We start from the raw sequence: 23179 nt of genomic DNA, 5'->3' as shown, positions 1-23179 counted from the left end.
AATTAAGTTTAACAGAATTAGCACTTTTGCATGGACAATAGAAGTGTGGTAATAGAAAGTTTTAACACGTCCAATATTCTGGCACAAGCAGGTGGGTTGGGCGAATTGCCGAATGCGCGTAGGTGTAAACGTGAGTGGCCGCACTCTTCGTGCCACCTGTAGGCGCAGGAGCTCAACCAGACAAACCCAGAGCTAATATTGCAGCAAACAAGTATATTCTACTTCGCTCTCGGTGTAAATTTTTGTCAGCGGTGTATTCATGTTCACGATTACGTCGATTGACAAATACAATAAAACAGAGTAGGGCAAAATTGTGCAATTCTTGTCGCAGTTCCTCGCAAAATGTAGAAGTTATTACTTGGAAGAAGCTGTTACAAAAAAGGCATTAAAAATTAAAACAGAGACATTGAGGCGAGTGATGCTGGTTGAGCCAAGTTCGGCATACGCGGATTTCGCCGAATGATATTTCCGAGACAATAGTTGTAAACGGGAAGACCATAGTGATTGTGACATAAACCAAAACATAGAAGGCACAGGCAGAACCCTTTGTGTTGCAGTAATCAAAGTGCCTGACATGGCGGTATCTGGTAATTTCACTTTCCAATTGTAGCAAATATACGAATAAGAAAAATTCCCGGGGATTAGTGATAGCTACCTTACAAGGCCTTGAAGAACTAAGGTTTTCGTCCATACCTCAATGAATCTTTTTTTTTTCTTTTATGCGGCGCATTTGAGCAATGTAATGTTCTTCATACTCCAGCAAACCCTGTGCCAAAAAAGGATGAGCCACCATTCGGTCTACAGAGCGCATATAAGGTTCTAAAGGCAGGTGTTAATTGTACGCTCGTTGAATTTGAGCCAGAAATAGGGGGTAAGTACACTCGCACCTCTTTACTTGAAACCATTCATCACTTCGTACTATTTTCTTGGTGCAATTGCTACCTTTTGCAAACTCCCACTCTCTTCGTAATTTAACGTTAAGCGGGCTTTCTCTACTTTCCCGAGCTTCGCTTAACTGCCTGGCTTCTGGGTGCTGGCTGTGTGCTAGTGGGTATGTCGCTATTTTGTATGATGTATTTGTAGGTATATATGCGAAGAATAACATGAAACTGGAAGCAGATGGATTACGCAGCTCTTTTATGCTGACCAAGCACGCAGATTTTGTTTATTACAACTATTATAATAAATTGCAGCATGTCATCTGAGCATAAAATGTTGGCTCATATGCACCCCTTAAGAACACCTATATATGGTGAATATATATAAAACGAATTCATGGATTACCTTTTTCTTTTATTCACTATCCACTAATTGTGTTCGTATGCCTGTTATTGGCAATTTATCACGAATATACATGTCCCACTGCTATTCCTACGTAATACCTAAAAATTTATTGTCGGCTCACAGATATCTCGAAAGCACACTGATTTGTCAAAAGAGGGGAATTAGGTTTCGCAAATTTTTTTGAGTTACTCTATTTTTTAATAATAACTGTTCGGTATGCGCCACTGGGAATGCGCCCCTTCTTGATCAATCATACCGAATGGACATGTCTGCACTATCAAAAAAGAGCTGAAGAATTTCTAAATGATGTCAGATTAGTGTCGCACCTTTTTTTTACATTTTCAAAAAGCATCATACATCGCCTTCATACTTGTGAGATTCACCTGAATTGCATTTTTGGCATTGCTTGTGAACTATGCTTTCTGCAAACATAACAGCTTCATGACAATGACGCAGTGACGAATGTCATGTATAAACAAAACACTGCATGTGGATATCCGTTACATATGGTGAAAATAATCCAAATTGCACCCATCACCCTTAGGTTTAAAGTATTTCGTTAACGTTTAACTAAATTTACTTATTCTGCTAAGGGATCATATGTCGCGGAAAAAAAGTCACAGGCCTGCGCGGCACACGCGGCACAGTCACAGCGTAAGCTGGTGGAGCGGCTCAAGAGCAGTTCTAATTTAGGCACCACGCACAACAGGATCTTTGCGACAAAGTCTCTTCGCCCCGTTTTGACGAGAACGATCTGAACTGTCCACCTGTCCACCCATCTTCAGCAGCAGTTAGTACGTTGCGAGGAGACGCCATAAACTGTACCGAAGAGGTATCCGGAGTACATGGCGCACATCTCACATCCCTTGACCCGTGGCACGGTACGTTCTTGTTGCCGATGATCATTATTGTTTATTAGAATCTTCAAAATGGGCTGCTGAGAAATGGGCCTGCCTGAGGTAACCAGGTCAAGTTACAAGGAGCATGCATGCAACCTAAATCTCGGGCATGCTGCGTTTGCAGGCGCCTTAACTAGATGGAGCCACCATACTGGTGGAGGCTCGGGATCGCGTTGATTGCGCGCCTCGTCTGAACCGCACCTCGTCATCGGAGCATGCGCGCCTGCCTAAGGAGCGTTTATAGGGCATTTTTCCACTGCCTGGTAGTAAGCGATCGCGTGGCTGAGTGGTAAAGTCTCCGACTCCCGAGCAGCGGCCCTGGGTTCAATCCCGGTGCAGCCCGGGTACTTTTTTTTAGCATTTCCGGCGATAGCGGTTACCGTCACCGGCATCGGGGGTGGAGGCGGCCATCATCGCAGACCATTAGACTATTGGAATTAGCCCATAACAGCTTCTGGTGTAAAACAAAGGTCTCGGTTCCTGTCATCGGCCTTGGGTGTCAAGCAATCACTTTTAATAGTTGGATTGTCGGCGCCAATTCCTCATGCGGGATTGAACATATCTTGGTTACGCAGTGAATTGACGCTCTGTATTTTGTTTTCCGGGCCTGCATGCCACCACACATTCCCACTCATGTATGGCGAGTAGAAAAACTTGTGTAGCTCGCACTCCTGCCCTGAATAAAGCTTCACAGCTCCACGAGGTCAAGGTGATCGTTTCTGAGTGTTTCACGCTAAACATTGCATTAATACGGAGTCTCAACTGCACTTTTCATATTTTTCATTGATGGCAAGTTTTCACACATTCTGAAATATTATGTTTCATTGTACTGGAGTGACATCTCTGTTCTATATTCAAGTAGTGACTTCAGAATTCATCATAACAACCATTTTCCACAATTGTTTGAGGCAAGTTGTCAAACACTTTTCATAGTCATATTTACCGGACGTTGCTGCAACATATTTGTGGCAGGCATGTCTTTGTCCTAGTTTTGAATTAGCACTTTTGAGAAGGCATCTGCATATGGTAATTCTTCTCCTGGCCAGTAAGCGAAATCGAAAGCTAACTCCTGTATTTCGCTCATCCACTCAGCCAGTCTTGCTTTAGGTTGGGAAAGGTTAAGAATGTACATCAGTGCTTGAGTGTCGGTGAAAAAACTTGCAGTAAGCTTAAGCTTCGCCTTTAAGAGTAGAAGGTGATAGCGTTATTGGACGCCGTTGACGCCGACACCGACACCGTATTTTGTGCGACATGGAGCCCGATCAAAATTTAGAAAGGCTTGGTTTTCAGCATTCCCCTAAATGTTTCCTACAACATAAGTACAGTAAAATACCATCAGAATTGGAGGACGTTTAAGGTTCGCCTTTAGGAGTGGAACGAGATAGAATTCAAAGCTCCCTGGCTGCTTATCGGGCTTTTTTCTCGTATATTCACATTACAATCCGACGCTATCCCGTCTGTAGGTTGTGGTTAAGTTGCGCTTTACGATTTTCTGACAGATTTTACTTTGAGAAATTCGAATTTCGTACCCTAACGCTTTGCGCCCCGCGAAGGGTCCGCCCGGTCGGGGTGGTTCGGAATGATGTGGTTCGGTGTGATTATTTGCGCCACACGAGCATGCTTACGCCGACGCCGACACCAACACTGACGCGACGTTGACACCGGATTTCTGCGACACAGGGCTGGGACCCTTAACGCTGTCGCATTAGAGGCATCACCAACGATTTGGAATCCTTAATTACGAAATTTGAGTGCGGCTCTATAGGCTTTTTCACTTCGTGACATATTAGCCGGCTCGGACAATGACAATCTGTCTCGTGCGGCACATTGCAAACGGACAACTAGACAAAAAAATTGCTGTGGTTTATCTTGGGTTAACTTTGGTCGATAGCGAAAGCTTCACTGCCCTCGCAAGGCCCATTGTCGAGCTGTGGCCGAGGCCTGGTTTCACCCAACTCTACTCGGGCAATGGAGACTAGAGCACTGCACGGGCCGATTTTTTCAGCCCGGGCCCGGCCCGGGCCCGTTTTTACGTTGGGCAGCCCACCCGAGCCCGATGAAAACTTTTATGGCGAGACCCGGGCCCGGCCCGGGCCCGGAAATAATCAACATTATCCGCCCGGCCCGGCCCGCCACCCCTTTACCTTAGGCCCGAGCCCGGCCCTAGCCCGACTCGAAACCGGCCCGAACCCGGCCCGAGACCGAAAAATAACGTTTTTCAGAGTTGAGAAGCCCGAAAATAACTCGCTGCACGTTACATGCACACCACCAGAAAGCCCGAGCCCGGCCCGAGCCCGCGTCAAAAAAAACTGAGCCCGGCCCGGGCCCGGCTCAAAAAGCACACGCCGTGCCCGAGCCCGGCCCGAGCCCGGCCCGAGCCCGTGAAAAAACTGTTCTACCCGGCCCGGCCCGGCCCACGGGCCGGGCCGGGCTCGGGCTTTTGGGTAAGCCCGAGCCCGTGCACTGCTCTAATGGAGGCAATGTCTCCTTTCAGGGCTCCGTAAAGGCCTAAATATAGTCCGACGTAGCGTGAACGCGCGCCCACATTATGTTACATTGGTGAGAACCACAACGGCTGTAGTTCGACCGATCGTTCGACGTACTGGCGCCACCAACGTAACCAGACTTGCGGTCAATGCGCTCAGACGCGCCCGGCGTCTCATGACGCCCATCCGCGTGCCGACCGACTATAAACGTGCCTTAATGCTGTCTTGTGGTTTGACCTCTAGCTCTCAAGGTGAAAACTGTTGAGTCACCGATGGCTCCCCGAGGTAGCGTAATAAAGCTTTCGCTTCAAAACACTTTCGTGTTAAAGCAAGTCACAGCTTCTACATCACACCAGCTTCTTCCTGGATCCATTACAATAAACACTTGTACCGCACAGTTTTGGGCGTACATTTACTTTGCTTTAAGACGTTAGCCTAAAAGATATGAAGCAAGGTTAAGGTACTTAACAGCTCAATCTGCATATTGAACTTGTACGCAACACTATTTTGATATAGTTGCAAAGCTTGCAAGTTAACCAGAACAATCATAGAGGCTTTATAAACGCGCCCTAATGCTCTCTTGTGGTTTGTGCTCTAGTTCTCAAGTTGAAAACTGTTGAGTCGTCGACGGCTGCTCGAGGTAGCGTGATGAAGCTTTCGCTTCAAAAATTGCAACGTTTATCTTTCCCTGATTTCTCTCGGGCAGGTGACGTTTCAATTAAATACTACTCCCGCGTTTCATTTATTTAATTTAAAAAGAGCAGATGTGATGTAAATCAGCTGTGGATTAAGTTTAAAACATAAATAATGACTGTATTAACTCTTTCGTACCGTGATTTACCAAAAGAAAACATAAAACCCCCTGGATTTCTCGTAAGACACTCCTGTTCAAAAGACGCTTAAAACGATTAAATGACAAAAGGAAAAAAATTTAATTTTGCCTTGCAAGGATAAGGAGGTCTGGAATTAACTTCAAAACTTAAGGACCAATTCAGTAATGATAGGTAGCGCTATTATGGTGACTCATTGCCAAGTTACGGTCATCGGCTCCAGAGAAATTCTGGAGAAGCATTAACCCTAAATAAGAAGAGTGTGATGTGTTTGACGTGAATGGTGCATTGAGTCATGAAACCAAGGAAATTGCAAACCTGTTTAATGCGCACTTCAAATATGTTTTTACCCGAGATAATGGATTTTTATCGTATCACGATGCAGTCATGCGTCCTATACCTGATGTTAAGATAAGTGAACAGTGCATTTTATTATGATACTTAATGTAGACATCAGATAGCCTTTAGTCCCAGCTGACATTCCGAATGGTTTTCTTAAACGATATGCGGAATGAGTGTCCAAATATTTACCTGTTTTTTGTGAACTTCTTGAAACTTGGCCAAGTGCCGAACGATTGGAGGACCGCTAAGACAAGCCACTCTACAAATCCGGGAATAACCACCACATCCAGAACTACCGCCCTATTTCAATAGCTTCACTTGCATGGAAAATCTTGGAATAGATCATTGACAAACACATTTCGGAATTCCTTGAGAAACATAACTTTCTAACAATTCATCAGCATGGATTCCGACAAGGCTATGCAACAATAACTCAATCACTTCAAGCAGTGCATGATTTCGCTAATAATATAACAACGGCAACCAGACAGGCTCCATATTTACGGATTTCTCTAAAGCTTTTGACAATGGCTCTCATTATAAACTACTGTAAAAATTAAACACAATTCCAAAAAACCTAGGCTAATTAACTGGATTTCAGAGTACCTTAATGAACGCAAGGAATTAGTTACTTTTAAAAATCACGATTCTTATATTCTTTCCGTTGACTCTGGCGTTCCACAGGGCTCAGTTCTTGTGCCTCTCCTCTTTCTGTTATATATATATATATATATATATATATATATATATGAAATTTTGGAAATGATCTTCCTGTTAAAATTAAACTATATGCAGATGACTGGGTTTTATACTCAGAGATAGCCCCTTGGAACAAATATTGCTAAATAATGCATTTCAGAAGGTTGTTGCTTGGTGTCAAGATTGGAAGATGTGAGATAATTTTTAGAAAACGGTTTTATATGCATTACTTACAAAAATAATCAGTTTAGTTTCATTTACTCGGCTAACAATATTTTACTAACTGAGGTTACAGAACACAAGTACCTTGGCCTGTGGATAACTAACAACCTCAAATGGAATCGGCACATTGTTAAAGTAACCGGTAATGCTTATCGCCAATTGTTTTTACTTAGGAGAACATTAAAACTGTCCACATGTCCTGTTCGCTTATTAACATACAAAACAACCATACGCCCAGTACTAGATTACGCAGCAATTATCTGGGATCCGTTCATGCAAACTAACATAAAGAAATTTGAACGAGTGCCAAGCAAGGCAGTTCGCTTTATTTACAGTAACTTCACCCGTACCTCAGTAGCAGAACTTTTAAAACAAGTCAACTTGCCTGTACTAACGGAGCGCAAACGCGGTTCCCGATTAAGATTCTTATATCAGCTTGTAAATGAATATTACAATATTAACATCTCTGATGTATTTACATTTTCTTCTGGGTATGCCACAAGAGAGATGCATCAGCGAACAATTACACCATCCCGCGCAAAAAATTTGTTTTAAATATTCCTTTTTTTCTAGGACTGTGTTGAATGGTATAACTTGACTAATAGCGAGACGGGCCATGTCCTCGGTGAACATTGTGACCGACTCATTGGGTTGTTGCGCCCGTAGCTCCATCATCTGCTGCGCGCGTTCGCGTCATTGGGCACTTCCAAAAGTATATGTGATTTTCTGCCTAAAGTCATGCCATGTCGTTAGGCTAGCTTCTCGGTTCTCGTACCAAGTAGGGCCACTGTCGTCAAGGGCGAAATAGACAGGGGATAGCTTTTGCTGCTCAGTCGACTGGTTAATCTGTGCAATGAACTCATACTTTTCAAGCCAGTCGTCAGTGTCTTCGAAGGCTTTACCGCGATAGGAATCGGGAACCAACGGATGAAGAACAGTTACCTGCTGTGGACTGGAATACCGACTGCTTTTGGGGCGCTTGCAGGGTGCTCGTTTCGACCATTGCCAGATGCGTGGAGCTCCTGGTAAGAGGTGGTTGATAAGGTGAGAACTATGGCACAAGGCCTAGCAGTCGACGACTGAAGCGATGCATGGGTGTCGTAACTGGTGACAATACGTCCGAGCTAGATGAACGACTCCCAGGAGGAGTTCGGAGCCTCAGGAGCGGTCAGTACCCAGCACCGCCACCAGTGTCGCGGAACTATGCGGACAGAAGACAGGCAGACGTTCATCAAGAACAGCAGGACAACCTGTTCAAACAAAACAGAACAGGGACACGCCTTCTTCGTCCTCGAAAAATCCCACTAGACGGACCCACCCCATCGTCGTTGTTGTCTGCATAGAGCACACGCGTCAATTCAAAGATTAGCTGTAAGAACAACAGGCATAAATACTAATGTTGCTAGCTTGCGTGCCGAAATCAAAGAAGCGCCAAAGTAAGAGTCAGGGAGGGAGCACGATCGGCAATTGTAGTATTAAGTCACACCACTCGTATCTAATACCCGTGCCACACGGGCAAAGTTAAGTGCACTTTGAGGGAGTGCACTTCGCGGCTAGTGTCATTCGCAGGCTGCCACACGGGAACGCTTAGTGACACTCACTGCAGAGCGCACTCGCCGGCGAGTGTGTTCGGCGAACTCACTCCGCCTCGTTAGCAATGCTTAGAAGATACATAAAGTTATATTGAAGAAATAGTCAGGAGTAATTTTAATAACATTGTTTTAAATTGCTAACGTTACAAGATAATAAAATGTGCCACACCGCATAAAAACAACAAGAACAGCAAAAAAAACTACTCTCGCTTTCGGGCTGCTCACGACCACGCCGGATAATGACTGCGCAGTTGTTTGTCGGATTGAGTCGTTTTTACTGTTGTTGGTCAAGTTGCCGTCGTTGCGGCGCTTATAAAGGTACATTATAAATGTTGTTTCTACCAATAATAAACTGTTTTCGTGCACACATTTTTATATTAATAAATATATGCTTCCCGTCTGACTCCGCGTCGCCATGGCCATCAATTTGAAAGGACACTTTTCTTTCCCGCGTAGCAGCGCACCGCCAAAGTTACTCAGCGCGCTGAAGTGCACTCGCTCAAAGTGCACTTTACTTTGCCCGTGTGGCACGGGTATAAGCGCTGTTTGTACGGTACATTTTTTAATGCTCAGATCCGAGCAGACAGTGGTACTTACGTCGGATTGCGAGCCTAGCAAAGTGGCTCCGATGCTCAGAGAAGTTGAGAATGATGGACCTATGTGTCGTTATCGGAGTTGAAAGGGCAAAACTTCCAAGGCAGCAAGTGGGTAATAGGCAGAATAAACGACAAGTCAGGACAGATCATCTGTCATTCGTATCAAGGGAATTGGGCATTATCACAACTTATCGCACAAATTATGAGTATAATTGCCTTGTCTAATAGCTCATACCTAAACAAAGTCGGAGGCACATGCAGCACAGTCACAGCGAAAACTGAAGAAGCGCTACCATAGGAGCTCCATTTTAGCCAGCACGCACTAAAGCGTTCGTAACATCCGAGGAGGAGCCATAACATGTACCAAAGAGTAAACACAAGTGTCGAGTCTACGCGGCGCATATGTCACATCCCTTGAGCCGTGGTACGATACGATGCGGTTGATAATGATGATCACTTATTTGCATCCTCTTTGAATCGAGGAGGTGACAAATAATCACTTAGTCTGCTTGAGTTTCCCAGGCCCAGCGACATGCAACACGCAGCTGCTGCATGCAACTGCCACATGCAAATGCTACATATCAGGACACTTGGTGGAATACAACGCAACTGCAATGCAAAATTTGCAGGTATCGACGCTACACGGCGCGCATGTCAATTTGTGACAGTGATTGGTAACGGTACAAGGCAAATTTTGAAGGAAAAGAAACATTAAGGAGATGTATACAAAAACGGCAGATAAGACGTATATAGCATACCTTATTAAATCAAGCAGGCTAGGCAACTATTTGTTATAGGCATCCACGCTTCGACGTGGATGCCTATAAATCATCGTCTACAAATGGCGCGATATGATGATGACTTATTTGGCTTCTTCTTTCTGGTGTTTTACGTGCCAAAACCAGTTTTGATGATGAGGCACGCCGTAGTGAAGGGCTCTAAATTAATTTTGAGCACCTGGGTTTCTTTACCATGCAATACAACGCAAGCACACGGGCAGGTTTTGCATTTCGCCTCCATCGAAATGCGGCCGCCGCGCCCGGGATTCGATCCCGCAAGCTCGTGCTCAGCAGAGCAACGCCTTAGCCACTGGGCCACCGCAGCGGGTGATGATGTATTGGCATCCCCTTTGAAACGAGGCCGTAACCAATAGTTACGTGGCCTGCTTGATATATTCATGTATGATATAAATGCTTTCATTCCAGCATTTCTGTAGACATGTGCTTAATCTTCCTTTTATTCCTCAAACGTTCTCTATCTACCTTGTACCGATACCTGTGAACTGCTAATCATTTATTTGTTTTACCCTCAGGGCTCGCATATGGCGTATCACGTGGTGTAATAATATGCAACTGCAATTCGTAGTGTGCACGTATCGACGCTACGCGGCGCGCATCTCACATCGCGTGAGAAGTAGCACGATGCGATACAAATGATGATGAGAATGGTTATGATTTACTTACAACCCCTTTTAAGCGGGGCGGTTACAAGCAGTTACCTAGCATGCTTGATTTATTCACTTATGCCATACATGTCTTTCATTCTAGGAATTTTATATATCACTCTAATCTACTTTTACTTCATCAAGTTCTCTTTCTACGTTGTGCCGCTACCTGTGCAACTGTTACATGGCGTGCGACCTGGTGTATTAATATAATTAGATGCTGCGTGCATCTCGCATCGGGGTGTCCCCTCGCGCTCTGGCACGGATGTATAGGACATTTTTCCGCTAAAAGCTAGCAAGCGGTGGCGTGGCTGAGTGATAGGAGTAGCTGGCTCGCATGCAGCAGGCCCGGCTTGCATTCCTGCGGGAACTTGTTATTTTTTTACTCAGCTCCAGCCATAGCTGCGACGAGCACCAGCGGCGGCAGACACTATCGCCAACCGAGACGGCTGTTTGATAAAGCCCATAGCAGCTTACGCTGTAAAAACATGAATTACGTACTGAACGCTGGGATCAAACATTGTCGCTCCAGCATAGAATCCCCGTGCTCTAAGCATTAGGCCACAATCACACGTATACTTCGGCCATGGAAAAGCCAGCTACTGGTTTTCCCGCTCAAATCAATCCGCTTTAGTCCAAGCCCAGTCAATTTACTCCAGGTGCCACATATTTAATCCCAGTGCCAAATAATTTATTCTACGCGCCATGTATATTTATCTTCACGTCAGTAAACTTTTTGCCCAAGTAAAGATGCATTTGCGGAGGTGTTCTAGGAAGTTCAAGCTAACGACGAAATGCCCAAGCATAAATTAACAACCTTCTTGAAGAGCTTTGTCATGTGATAACCCGTAAAAATCCCTCTCTCGCGTGATACGTCGTTGAAATACTGTATTGGTATAGACATATTGTTGCCATGAACAGGCCATGCTATACATGGCTATTTGCTGGTTTTGCTGGCATGTCTTGAAACACAGGGAGAAGCAGCAACAAACCGTTGATGTCTTAAGCTGATAAAAACAGGTGTAACGTGAGGTCTGATCATTTGGTTTTCTACAACCCCAATGATATGGATATGGAATGAACAAGGTTCGAAGAAGCTCTGCTATTATAACCTCGTAGCGCTTCTCAGATCACGTGGAAGAGAGTATCACCGGATTTCACAAAGCAATCGCCATGGCTAATCCTGATTCCCAACCATACTGACATGGATACCGAACAATCGGGCTTCGAAGGAGCTTTCTGATAGTACCCAAGCAGGGCAAATCAGACTAGGTGGTAAAGGATGTCACGTGCTGTGAAGGGATTCACCCAGAGGGTATTTACACACTGATATGCGTATCAAATAATTGCGAATCGCAAAAGCTACGCGATGGTACCCATGTTGCGAACATCAAAGCACGAGGGAAAGGGTGTCACGTGACCTCACCTATCTTATGCTAGCCTATGCGTCATTCCCAATCATGCAGCGATGGATATCAAACGAATTGTAATCGAAGAAGCTGTGTGGTAGCATCCACGTAGCGAGCGTCAGACCATGTAGGAAAGGGTGTCACGTGACCTCACTTAACTTTCGCAGGCCCATGGGTGCTTCCTCGCCATTAGGCCTATTATTATTATTATTATTATTATTATTTTTATTATTATTATTATTATTATTATTATTATTATTATTATTATTATTATTATTATTATTATTATTATTATTATTATGGCCTGCTTCGCAAGATGGCGCCTAGTACGGACGTCTGTATTCTGTGCTCCCAGCCTTTTTACGGAAAACAGCAGTTTCATCGCTGTATTTCCTGCGAAAAACGTGCACACGTGAAGTGTATTGCATGGCCCGACGAGGACCTTGAGCTTCTGAATTCTGGTGAGAAAGCTTTCACGTGTAACCTGTGCGAGAACGCCGACCACGACGACATTCCAGAGGCTAGGCCTATCGATCTCAACACGCCCGCTGCTTCCCCATCGGCGACCCCTCCACAGGGCCCCGCTCTCGACGGGACCGGTTTTGAGGCGGCTGGTGACATGGCGGCTCTCCGTGGCCTTCTCCTTCAGGCGCTCGAGGGAATATACTTCCTCAGCGATGAGGTGGCGCGGCTGCGGAGTGTCAACGAGCGTCTGCACAGGGTAAACGCGCTGGCATCCGCTCAGCAGGCCGAGACTATAGGTGCGCTACAGGTCGAGGTGCGTTCCCTGCGTGATGCGCTTGGCAAGCCGTCTCCCATTTCTCCTATTGTGATGCCGCCCATTTCTCCTACTGTGCTGCTGCTCCACCCGTCCAAGAAAACCTATGCTGCGACCGTCCAGACTGCTTCGCCGAGTGCTGTCACCGCTGACCATCTCTCCAAGGCAACTCGGAGTGAACGTCGGCCGGCTTGTTTTGGAGCTGGGGAGAGCAAGGCAATATCTGTAGCGAAACGCGCCCCGCGACCGAAAGCCATTTTTGTGTCCAGGCTTTCTCAAAATACGACGTCTGCGGATCTGACTGCTCACCTGTCAAATGTCGGAGCACCGCCAATCGCCTGCAAACGCCTGAAGACGAGGCATAATTCGTATGCCTCATTTCTCGTCTGCGCTGATGAAGCAATCGACGATGAAGCTCTTAAGCGCCTTAATGACCCGTCTATGTGGCCAATGGGGTGCCTGTTCAAGCCGTTCCGTGGGGTGCTACACGACGGTATGCTTCATGCTTCAGAGAAGACCCCAAACGATCAAAGTGGTGTGTAATCTGGACATTTTCTACCAAAACGTTCGTGGACTTCGCACCAAGGCACGTGAATTTTTCGCCAATGTCATTTCGTCTTCCTTTCCTATCTTTGTTATTTCCGAAACTTGGCTCTGCAGTGAAATTTCCTCCTCAGACTTTTTTTCCGCCACATTATAACGTCTTTCGCAGTGACCGGGACTTCAGTGGAGTTAGGCAAAAAGGGGGTGGCGTACTTATTGCCGTTGACAGCTCACTGACATGTGTAAGGCGCAGCGACATTGAAAGTCTACAGGAATCGATCTGGCTTGAAGTCAGCCTACCACGCTGTGAAAAATTGTTAATCGGAACCTTCTACGTTCCACCGAATATTTCTCCTGCTTTGTTTGATCAGGTCATCTGTTCTATTGAAAATGTCTTATCCTCCCATCGCAAACACAGAGTAATCCTTCTTGGTGATTTTAACACACCAGGAATTGATTGGAACACGCTTACATATTCTCATTATAATCATTACATAGAGAACAAATGCAGCCTGTTGTTAGACTTTATGTCCTTCTGTTCTCTTCAGCAGCACAATTTGATCGCCAATTCCTGTGGCAACGTTTTAGACCTTTGCCTCTCTAATGCTCAAGCTATAGATGTTTCCTGTTCTGACATTTCCCTTGTCCATCCCGATAAGTTTCACCCCTCACTTAAGATAACTGCCTCTGTGTCAGCCTTGAAGCAGAGCTTCTCGACTGGCATTAATGAATCTTCTCGATTTGCTTTCAAGCGGGGTGATTATGTTGGCTTGTATGACTTCTTGTCCACCAGAGATTGGTCCCTGGTCACAGATAAAACTAATTTTGATGACCAAATAGATCAGTTTACAGAGCTTGTTTTGAGCAGTATGCGCCAATACATTCCTCAGTACAGTCCTAGGCACTCTAAATATCCCAATTGGTTCTCATCTGAACTTATAACTGCCCTCAAGCGTAAAGATCGCGCGCACCGTAAATCCAGAATTCCTGTGCCTAATGAGTGGAGAGAAGAATTCCGCTTTTTTCGAACTCTCTGCAAACGCCTCTATAAACGGGATCATGCCGCATATATTGCATTCTTGGCAAAGAGCGCCTCCGACCAGCCGGCGGAATTTTGGAAGTATATCCGCAAGCGTACCAGTAATCGCGGAGAGTGTTTTCGCCTGCTCGACTCTAGTGGAGTAGAAGTCCAAGCAGTCGCGGATTGTTTTGCTGCCCATTTCTCTTCCTTATATAAGCCTTCAGGTTTCAACACTGGTGTCAGTCAGCAGCACACAACGGCTCCTACATCTACTGCTGTGTTGTTTGATGCAAAGCTGATGATCGAATGCCTTAAGCGCTTGAAGCCTTCCCTATCTTGCGGTCCTGATGGCATCCCTTCCGCAATCTTAAAAGCGTACGGCGGTATATTTGCCCCAGTATTGACATCTATATTTAATAGCTCTCTGAATAATTCCACCTTCCCTCACATGTTGAAAACTGCTCGTGTTTTTACTGTATTTAAGTCTGGCTGTAAAACCGATGTCTCAAATTATCGCCCGATTTCTCTTCTCTGTGCCACGTCTAAGGTTTTTGAGCTTGCTCTTCACAACGTATTGTCTTGTACTGTGAAGAACACGTTGATTACGAATCAGCATGGATTTCTCACCGGCCGCTCTACTATCACAAATCTCGCAAGCTTCATGACACATATATCCGCGCCGGTACTTCAAAGGGGGCAAGTAGACACCATATATTGCGACCTCAGTAAAGCTTTTGATGTGGTAAGCCACTCACTGCTTCTCATCAAGCTTACGCACTTTGGTGTTGACTCGTCAATTGTAAATCTATTGCGGAGTTATCTTATTGGTAGATCAAGTTTTGTTAACGTCAACGGCCAAACGTCTTCATCGTACATGGTAACCAGCGGCGTTCCTCAAGGATCAGTGTTAGGACCACTCCTTTTTTTAATTTTTATTAATGACGTTGTTTCCGCCATTCGGCATTCTTCATTCCTCCTATATGCCGATGACATAAAGATTTTTAAGGCAATTCACACTGTTGATGACTGTCGCATCCTGCAGTCTGACCTGCTTTCCTTTTCTAAATGGTGCACAGATAATAACCTCACCTTGAATGCTGCTAAGACCAAAGTCATGACTTTCACCCGCAAAACAGCAAGCATCTCTTTTTCTTATTCAGTAGATTCTGTACCATTGTGTAAGGTCCGTGAGATCAATGATCTTGGTGTACTTTTTGATACAACCTTACACTTTTCAGCTCACACTAAACGCGTCGCAATGCGGGGCATGCGCACTCTTGGCTCTGTTTGCAGACTGTCGAAAGAATTCAATTCCCCTACACCGTTCCGCAAGTTGTACACAACAATCTGTCTTCCTCAACTCGAATACGCGTCGGTCGTCTGGAATGGCATTTCTAGATCCAACAGTGACATTATAGATCGGGTCCAGAAAAAGTTTCTAAGCATATATCATCACCGCTTTGCTAACACGGACTCTGGGCCCTGCTCTAGCACTGTTGGATTATTGCCATTGCCCTTACTTCGCTGCCGACGTAATCGTGCTGACCTGCTTTTCCTTTTCAAACTCCTTCACGGTATCCTCGTGTGCCCCGAACTCCTCAGTTGTATCACATTTCGTATTCCGCGCAAAATCACCAGAGAACACAGACCTTTCCATGTTGCTGCCTGTCACCACCAACACTCAACCGTCCGTAGAACACAGAGTCTCTATAACGCCCACTTTCATGACCTTGATATTTTTCACAACTCTTTGTCTTTGTTCTGCTCTCAGTTTTCCGTTGTTGTGTCTTAGTTTCACATATTGTTCAACTTCCCTTCTCCATTTTATTTATGTGTGCATTTTGCGCCTTCGGTTACATGTATGTACACTTTTCAAGATTGTTATTTTTTATTCATTTTTTTTTCACTGATACTCCCCTGCTGTATTTCTTTTTCTATGTATACGTGCGCCAGCGCCCAGACCTCACGGTTGTTCCTGGGCAAGATAAATAATGATTGATTGATTGATTGATTGATTGATTGATTGATTATTATTATTATTATTATCCTCCCATAGTAAGCACAAAGTAATTCTTCTTGGTGATTTTAATACACCAGGTATTGATTGGAACACACTTAGATATTCTCATTACAATCATTACACAGAGAATAAATGCAGCCTGTTGTTGGACTTTCTGTCTTTCTGTTCCCTTCAACAGCATAACTTAATCGCCAATTCCTGTGGCAACTACTTAGATCTTTGCATCTCGAATGCTCAGGTTTTAGATGTCTCTCGTTCCGAAATTTCCCTTGTGCGTACCGATAAGTTTCATCCGCCACTAAAGATAACTGCCTCTGCGTCAGCACTGAGGCGGAGCTCCTCCAGTGGCGTAAATGAATCCCCACGCTTTGCTTTCAAGCGTGGTGATTATCTTGGTTTATATAATTCCTTGCCCACCACCGAATGGTCACTGGTTACCGACAAAAGCAATGTTAATGACCAAGTAGATCAGTTTACAGAGCTTGTTTTGAGCAGTATGCGCAAATACATTCCCCAGTACAGGCCTAGACGCTCCAGATATCCCCACTGGTTTTCGTCTGAACTCCTAATTGCCCTAAAGCATAAAGATCGCGCACACCGAAAATCCAGAATTCCGTTGCCTAATGAGTACACAGAAAAATTCCGCTTTTTTCGGGCTCTCTGTAAACGTCTCCATAAGCGGGATCAAGGTTCATATATGGCATTCTTGGAAAAAAGCGCCTCCGACCGGCCGGCGGAATTTTGGAAGTATATCCGTAAGCGCTCCTATAAACATGGAGAGGGTTTTCGCTTACTTGACTCTAGAGGGGCAGACGTCCAAGCAGTCGCGGATTGTTTTGCAGCCCATTTCTCTTCCTTATATAAAGATGCAGATTTCAACGCTGGTGTCAGTCAGCAGCACACGACGGTTCCTACATCTAGTGCGGTGTTGTTTGATGAAGAGCTTGTCCACGAATGCCTTAAGCGCTTGAAGCCTTCCCTATCCTGCGGCCCTGACGGCATCCCCTCCGCAATTCTAAAAGCTTATGGCAGTATATTTGCTCCAGTATTGACATCTATATTTAATAACTCTTTGACTACTTCCACTTTCCCTCACATGTGGAAAACTGCTCGTGTTTTTCCTGTATTTAAGTCTGGATGTAAATCAGATGTGTCGAATTATCGCCCAATTTCTCTTCTCTGTGCTACGTCCAAGATTTTTGAGCTTGCTCTTCACAACATATTGTCTTTTACTGTGAAGAACTCGCTCATTCCGAATCAGCATGGATTTCTCACCGGCCGCTCCACTATCACAAATCTCGCAAGTTTCATGACACAGATCTCCACGCCGGTACTTCAAAGGGGGCAAGCTGACACCATTTACTGTGATCTCAGCAAGGCCTTTGATGTAGTCAGCCACTCGCTGCTTCTGATCAAGCTTACGCACTTTGATGTTGACTCGTCAGTTGTGAATCTCTTGCGCAGTTATCTTCTTGATAGATCGTGTTATATTAACGTCAATGGCCAAACGTCTTCTTCTTACTTGGCAACTAGCGGCGTCCCTCAAGGGTCAGTATTAGGACCACTCCTTTTTTTAATTTTTATTAATGACGTTCTTTCTATTATTCGGAACTCTTCTTTCCTTCTATATGCCGATTACATCAAGATTTTTAAGAAAATTCACACTGTTGATGACTGTCGCGCCCTGCAGTCTGACCTGTTTTCCTTTTCTAAATGGTGCAAGGATAATAACCTTACCTTGAATGCTGCTAAGACCAAAGTCATGACTTTCACACGCAAAGCAGCAAGTATTTCTTTTTCTTATTCTATAGATTCTGTGCCGTTGTGTAAGGTCTGCGAGATCAATGATCTCGGTGTACTTTTTGATAGAACCTTACACTTTTCGGCTCACACTAAACGTGCTGCAATGCGGGGTATGCGCTCTCTTGGTTCTGTATGCAGATTATCGAGGGAATTCAAGTCTCCTACACTGTTCCGCAAATTATACACAACCATCTGTCTTCCTCAACTCGAATATGCGTCGGTCGTCTGGAATGGCTCTTCTAGATCCAACAGTGACATTATAGATCATGTCCAGAAAAAGTTTCTAAGCATATATAATCACCGCTTTGCAAACCTGGACATTGCACCCTGTACTAGCACTGTTGGATTGTTGTCATTGCCCTCACTTCGCGATCGACGTAATCGCGCTGACCTTCCCCCCCCCCCCTTTAAACTCCTTCACGGTAACCTCATGTGTCCCGAACTTCTCAGCTGTGTCATGTTCCGGATCCCACGCAAGATCACCAGAGAACATAGACCTTTCCATGTTCCTGCCTGTCATCACGAACACTCAACTGTCCACAGAATACAGAATCTTCATAACGCTTACTTTCGTGAACTTGATATCTTTCATAATTCCTTGTCATCGTTCTTTTCCGAGCTTTGCCTTGTGTTATAATTTCATGTATTGTTCAACTGCGCTTCTCCTCCTTTTTCTTTTGTATTTACTTTGCGCTTTGTTGTCCGTACTTTCTTCTTTTCACAATTTTAATTTTTATTCATTTATTTTTAATGATTTTTCCCTGAGTGTCTTGTTTTTGGTTTGTAATATATGCGTGTGCCAGCACTCAGACCTTAGGGTTGTTCCTGGGCACGTTAAATAAACATGATTGATTGATTCACTGATTATTATTATTATTATTATTATTATTATTATTATTATTATTATTATTATTATTATTATTATTTGGTTTGTTCACATATACACACAAGGACACGGAGGAAATAGGGAGGGAGCAAGCAGACAACTGCCACCGAGAGGTGCACAACGCCTGCCTACTCTTTCAGGCGGAGGGAATAGAGGAAATATAAAATAGGAGGAAAGAAAAGAGGAAATAAATAAATGACGGAGACATAGACAGAACAAAACAAACTACAAATAATGTCTATAAACGGGAGGCCAAGTCAGTGTCCTTCAGAAAATTTAGCAGGGCTCCATGGGCCTGGTCATGTCGAGCAGCGCACCCCCTAGGAAATAGGCAATCGTCAAGGGTCGCACATTGCAGTCTATATTCACCGCCATACTGACATGGATATCAAACAAACGGTTTTCGCAGAAATTCTGAGATGTTATCCACATAAGGCCCCTCAGACCATTGGAAAGGCGTTCCACGTGACCTTACGTAACCTTAGCCAGCCAATGGGACGTTCACAAACATGCCAACATGAATATCATACGAAGGCGCTTCGAAGTAGCTCTGCGATGGCAACCGCGAAGAGCACGTCGGGCCACTTGAAAAAGAGTGTCACGTGACCTCACGGGACTTTCGCCAGCCGTTGGCTGATTCACGAACACACTGATACGTGAACATACTGATATCTAATGTGCTCTACGTGCGTATTAACGCAAAGCTTCTTTGAAGAACGTTCCCTTGATATCCATGTCAGTATGGTTGAAAATAATGCATGCGCTAGAGAAATATACGTGCGGTCACGTGTATTAGATACCGATTGCCTTACGTCATGCGTAAGCGCGCGGCGATCTCTTGTTTCGGCAGCGCTGCGGCCGATTGTAACGCCACTGTAACTAGAATAATAAAATGCAATCAACACAGTATTGGCTAATTCTGGCGATACATTTGCCCCTATGAATTTATACGACTTCAGTAGATAAAAACCGCCATCCCGGGCCCCCACAAATAGATGTTTCAGTTAGAAACCTAACTGGTTCCGATTGGTCTCCACTGTAATGCCGCATTTATCCACAAAAGCGGATACGTCATTCTATTTTCTTACGCACTGGCTATCGTTTAGTATGAAGCTGCAAGATTGAATGAGATATAACAAATAAGGAACATTGAAGCTAACAGCCGAACAAGAACCTCGATTTTTTAAATCTATGAATTCCACAATGTTATCAGAACGAGACCCGACAAACGCCTCCCTTATTTCAATTGATGAAATATGTTTTGACAGATACCCTGAAACCTTATCTGCGACAAAATTAAAATATGAAGGTATTAAAATGGGGGCTTCAATCAGGGGGTCTTCAATCAGGCCTGGACGTTGCGTTGCAGAAGGCTATTCTAAATGCAGGTCTTGCAACCGGCGAGCGCGAGCTATAGCGTCAACAACCACCGATCATCGTCATCTTTTCCCAGGCATTGGAGTCACCTCTCATTCGCCTTCAGTATAATTACTCCCCACGGAATAAGGAGCCATCCCGGCGACCTAGGGGCAAGAAAAAAAAACAGCATAGCACGTAGTTGTAGTGGATGGAAAAGAGCATCGATGCATCGTGGTGTTGCTTCTGGTGGCACTGCTCTTGTGATGTGAATGAACGTGCAAGTTGGTGGCATTCTTCAGCGTGAGTAGCTGCCTGAGATAGAGTCGTGGACTCTGAGGTGTAGGTTCGCTAAAAAACAATAGTGTCCATGGTGCAAGAAGGTTCACGTCTTTGAAGGAGTAAGAAAGGCTAGATTATAGGTGTAGTTTGAATGGCGGTGTTGTGAGCGAACACGAAAGGTAGCACTCGGTCCCAATTGGAGTGGTCCGACGAGACGTACGGACTCGGAGCGCCGGACCGGTGGTCGCTTCTCGGCGGAGCACACCCGCGCAAAAATACAGCCATGGTCAGCGCGTGTGCGGCATCCCTAGCAAGCAAGCGTAGCTCCCTGGGGCATCTAGATAGGCGTTGCCTTGCGTAAAAAAAAAGAAAAAAAAGAAAAAAAAACTTGCGGCTTGTCCCTTTTGGCGCTGCTACACCACATCTGAGAGGGGGGGGGGCTATCGGGGGCCTGTAGGCGACTGCATCCTCGCGCACTATGCAGCGTAATCGTTGTGGCGTATTCTCGTACGATCTGCATTCATTCTAAGAGAGAGTCATGCTTTCTGGATAGGTTGGGTGGATAGAATGCATGCGCGTTTATAACTGAGTGGTGACCTGTGAGTTCACCATGCTGTACTTTTAATTCTACCTAATGTCTTGCATATTTGAGTTAATTATTTCGCCTAAAGCAACTATGAATTGATAGATTATCTTTCATGTGGGAGAGCGCCCCGGCTGGCCTGTAATAGCACTGGAGCGCACTTTCCCACCTTATTATCGTGTTGCGCGATGTACTTTAGTCTTTGTGCAATTATATTCCGAGCTGCATTTACTACTCGGGAATAAGATCTGAACTTTGACTGCAACACGACGGCGCCTTTAACAAGCATGACTGCGTGCAGTAATAAAAGTTTCCGAAATGACACCAGACGGCGTACAACACGCCAAGTTTAGTTAATTTTATGCATGCAGCACTATAATAAAAGTATCTCAATGCTTCGCAGTCACAATGAACATCGCATAGTGTGCTTTTTATTTACGAAATCTGGCCGCTTCGCTGCTCTTTTAGTACATAGGAAGCGCTCCAACATTTCATCGCGTGTCGGCGTTGGTTGGCGCAAACATTCAATTTTTTGTTCAGTATGGTGATATGTTGCTAATCAAGGCGGTGTTCAGCTGTGTGAGTTAAATGCGTATGAAATAACATAACATTCAGCGGGGTCCCATATCGAGAGCTAAGACGACTTTCACGGTGAAAGCATAAATGCGTTGACGTGATTGCATTTGCGATTGCTTGCTTATTTTGATTAATTAAATAAATAACAATCACCTGGTCGTAATTCGTTTTAATTATGTTCTTACTTGCTGTTACTGAGTCTTGAATTGATCTTAATCAGTATGAACTACTCTTTGTAACTCTTAATTAGTCCTAATTTGGCATGACCAGTCTTATCACTGAGTCTCTAATTGATAGGTAGTCTATAATATTGTTCGTAACCCTTAATTATTTTAATTATTCGTAATTATTCGTAGTTCCTTAGTAATTTACGTTAGCACGATTTAATAAAGGTGTCGTATGATGTCTGTCTTTTGGTCTCGTTAATTTCCCTAATTACTTTTAATCAGTCTTTGGGACTCTTGAATTACTCTTAATTACATTTACCGACTCCGTGCTTAATTCACTCTTGCATGATTTATTGAACGGCAGATGTGTAATATTCCGCGACTAATGAGCCAGTTAAGCCTTGCGCTTTAATAGGCGCCGATGGCCATTAACGCGCACGCATGAGCACCTATGCTCCATCGCGTGCACACGCGTGCACCCAGCGTTTTCCGCACAGCCTCCCTGTGACAACGCCAATAGGCACCCAACGCTACTCTTTTGGAGCAAGGCAACGCCATAGTCCCTTAACAGCTTTTTCGGGTCACGAAACTCCCGCCTCAGTTTGATATAGAGCCAGCGCTTGCCGCTAGGGGCGCCATAGTAAAAGAAAGACCACCTAGCCGAGCGGCCGCTGCATGCGGCGGCGGTATTTTTTCTGCTCGGGTCGCGTTGCGGCCGAGAGCCCGGCTTCTTTTCGATTTTATTTACATTCTATTTTGCCGTAGCAGTTACAGTATCCAAACTTGAACATCTGAGAGTGTTTTCTAACCGAAATCAAGGCGCGTACAAAAAGTAAACAATCTTAAAGTCAGCTGGCGGCTCCGTGTGTCAGCAGACGACGTGCATAGAATACTTCTTACTGAGAAATCTGTCGTTAGTTGGCCCAACCGGCTTGGATTAAAAACTTTTAAGCGACTTTTATGCGCTTGAGAAGAGGTTTATTGGCGGTCCTTTAAGGACGCTACGAGTTCCAAGAACGGCGAGGCAGCGTGGAGCACCGTCTTCAAAAACACCAGCGACCAACAGCGCGAGCGGAGTGGGCCGAGCGTTGGCGATGCCGCTGGACGGAGGCGCGTCTTCTTCTTGACAATCGCCCCCACAGAAAAAGAGCCATCCTGGCTACCTAAGAGGTTGTTGGCAGAGGGTCATGGTAGGGCTTGAGACGCGCCACGTGGACGAGGTCACGTCCACGCCGGCGCATGTCGTGAGATGGAGAAAGTGGCTCGATGAGAAAATTCACCGGGGACGTTCGTTCCAAGACTCGGAAAGGCCCTTCGTACTTTGGAACGAGTTTTGAGGAAAGGCCTGGAGTTTGGCAAGG

This window comes from Dermacentor silvarum, chromosome 5, assembly GCF_013339745.2.
Source record: "Dermacentor silvarum isolate Dsil-2018 chromosome 5, BIME_Dsil_1.4, whole genome shotgun sequence".
Classification (NCBI taxonomy): Eukaryota; Metazoa; Arthropoda; class Arachnida; order Ixodida; family Ixodidae; genus Dermacentor; species Dermacentor silvarum.
Note: the sequence above shows the minus strand (reverse complement) of the source record.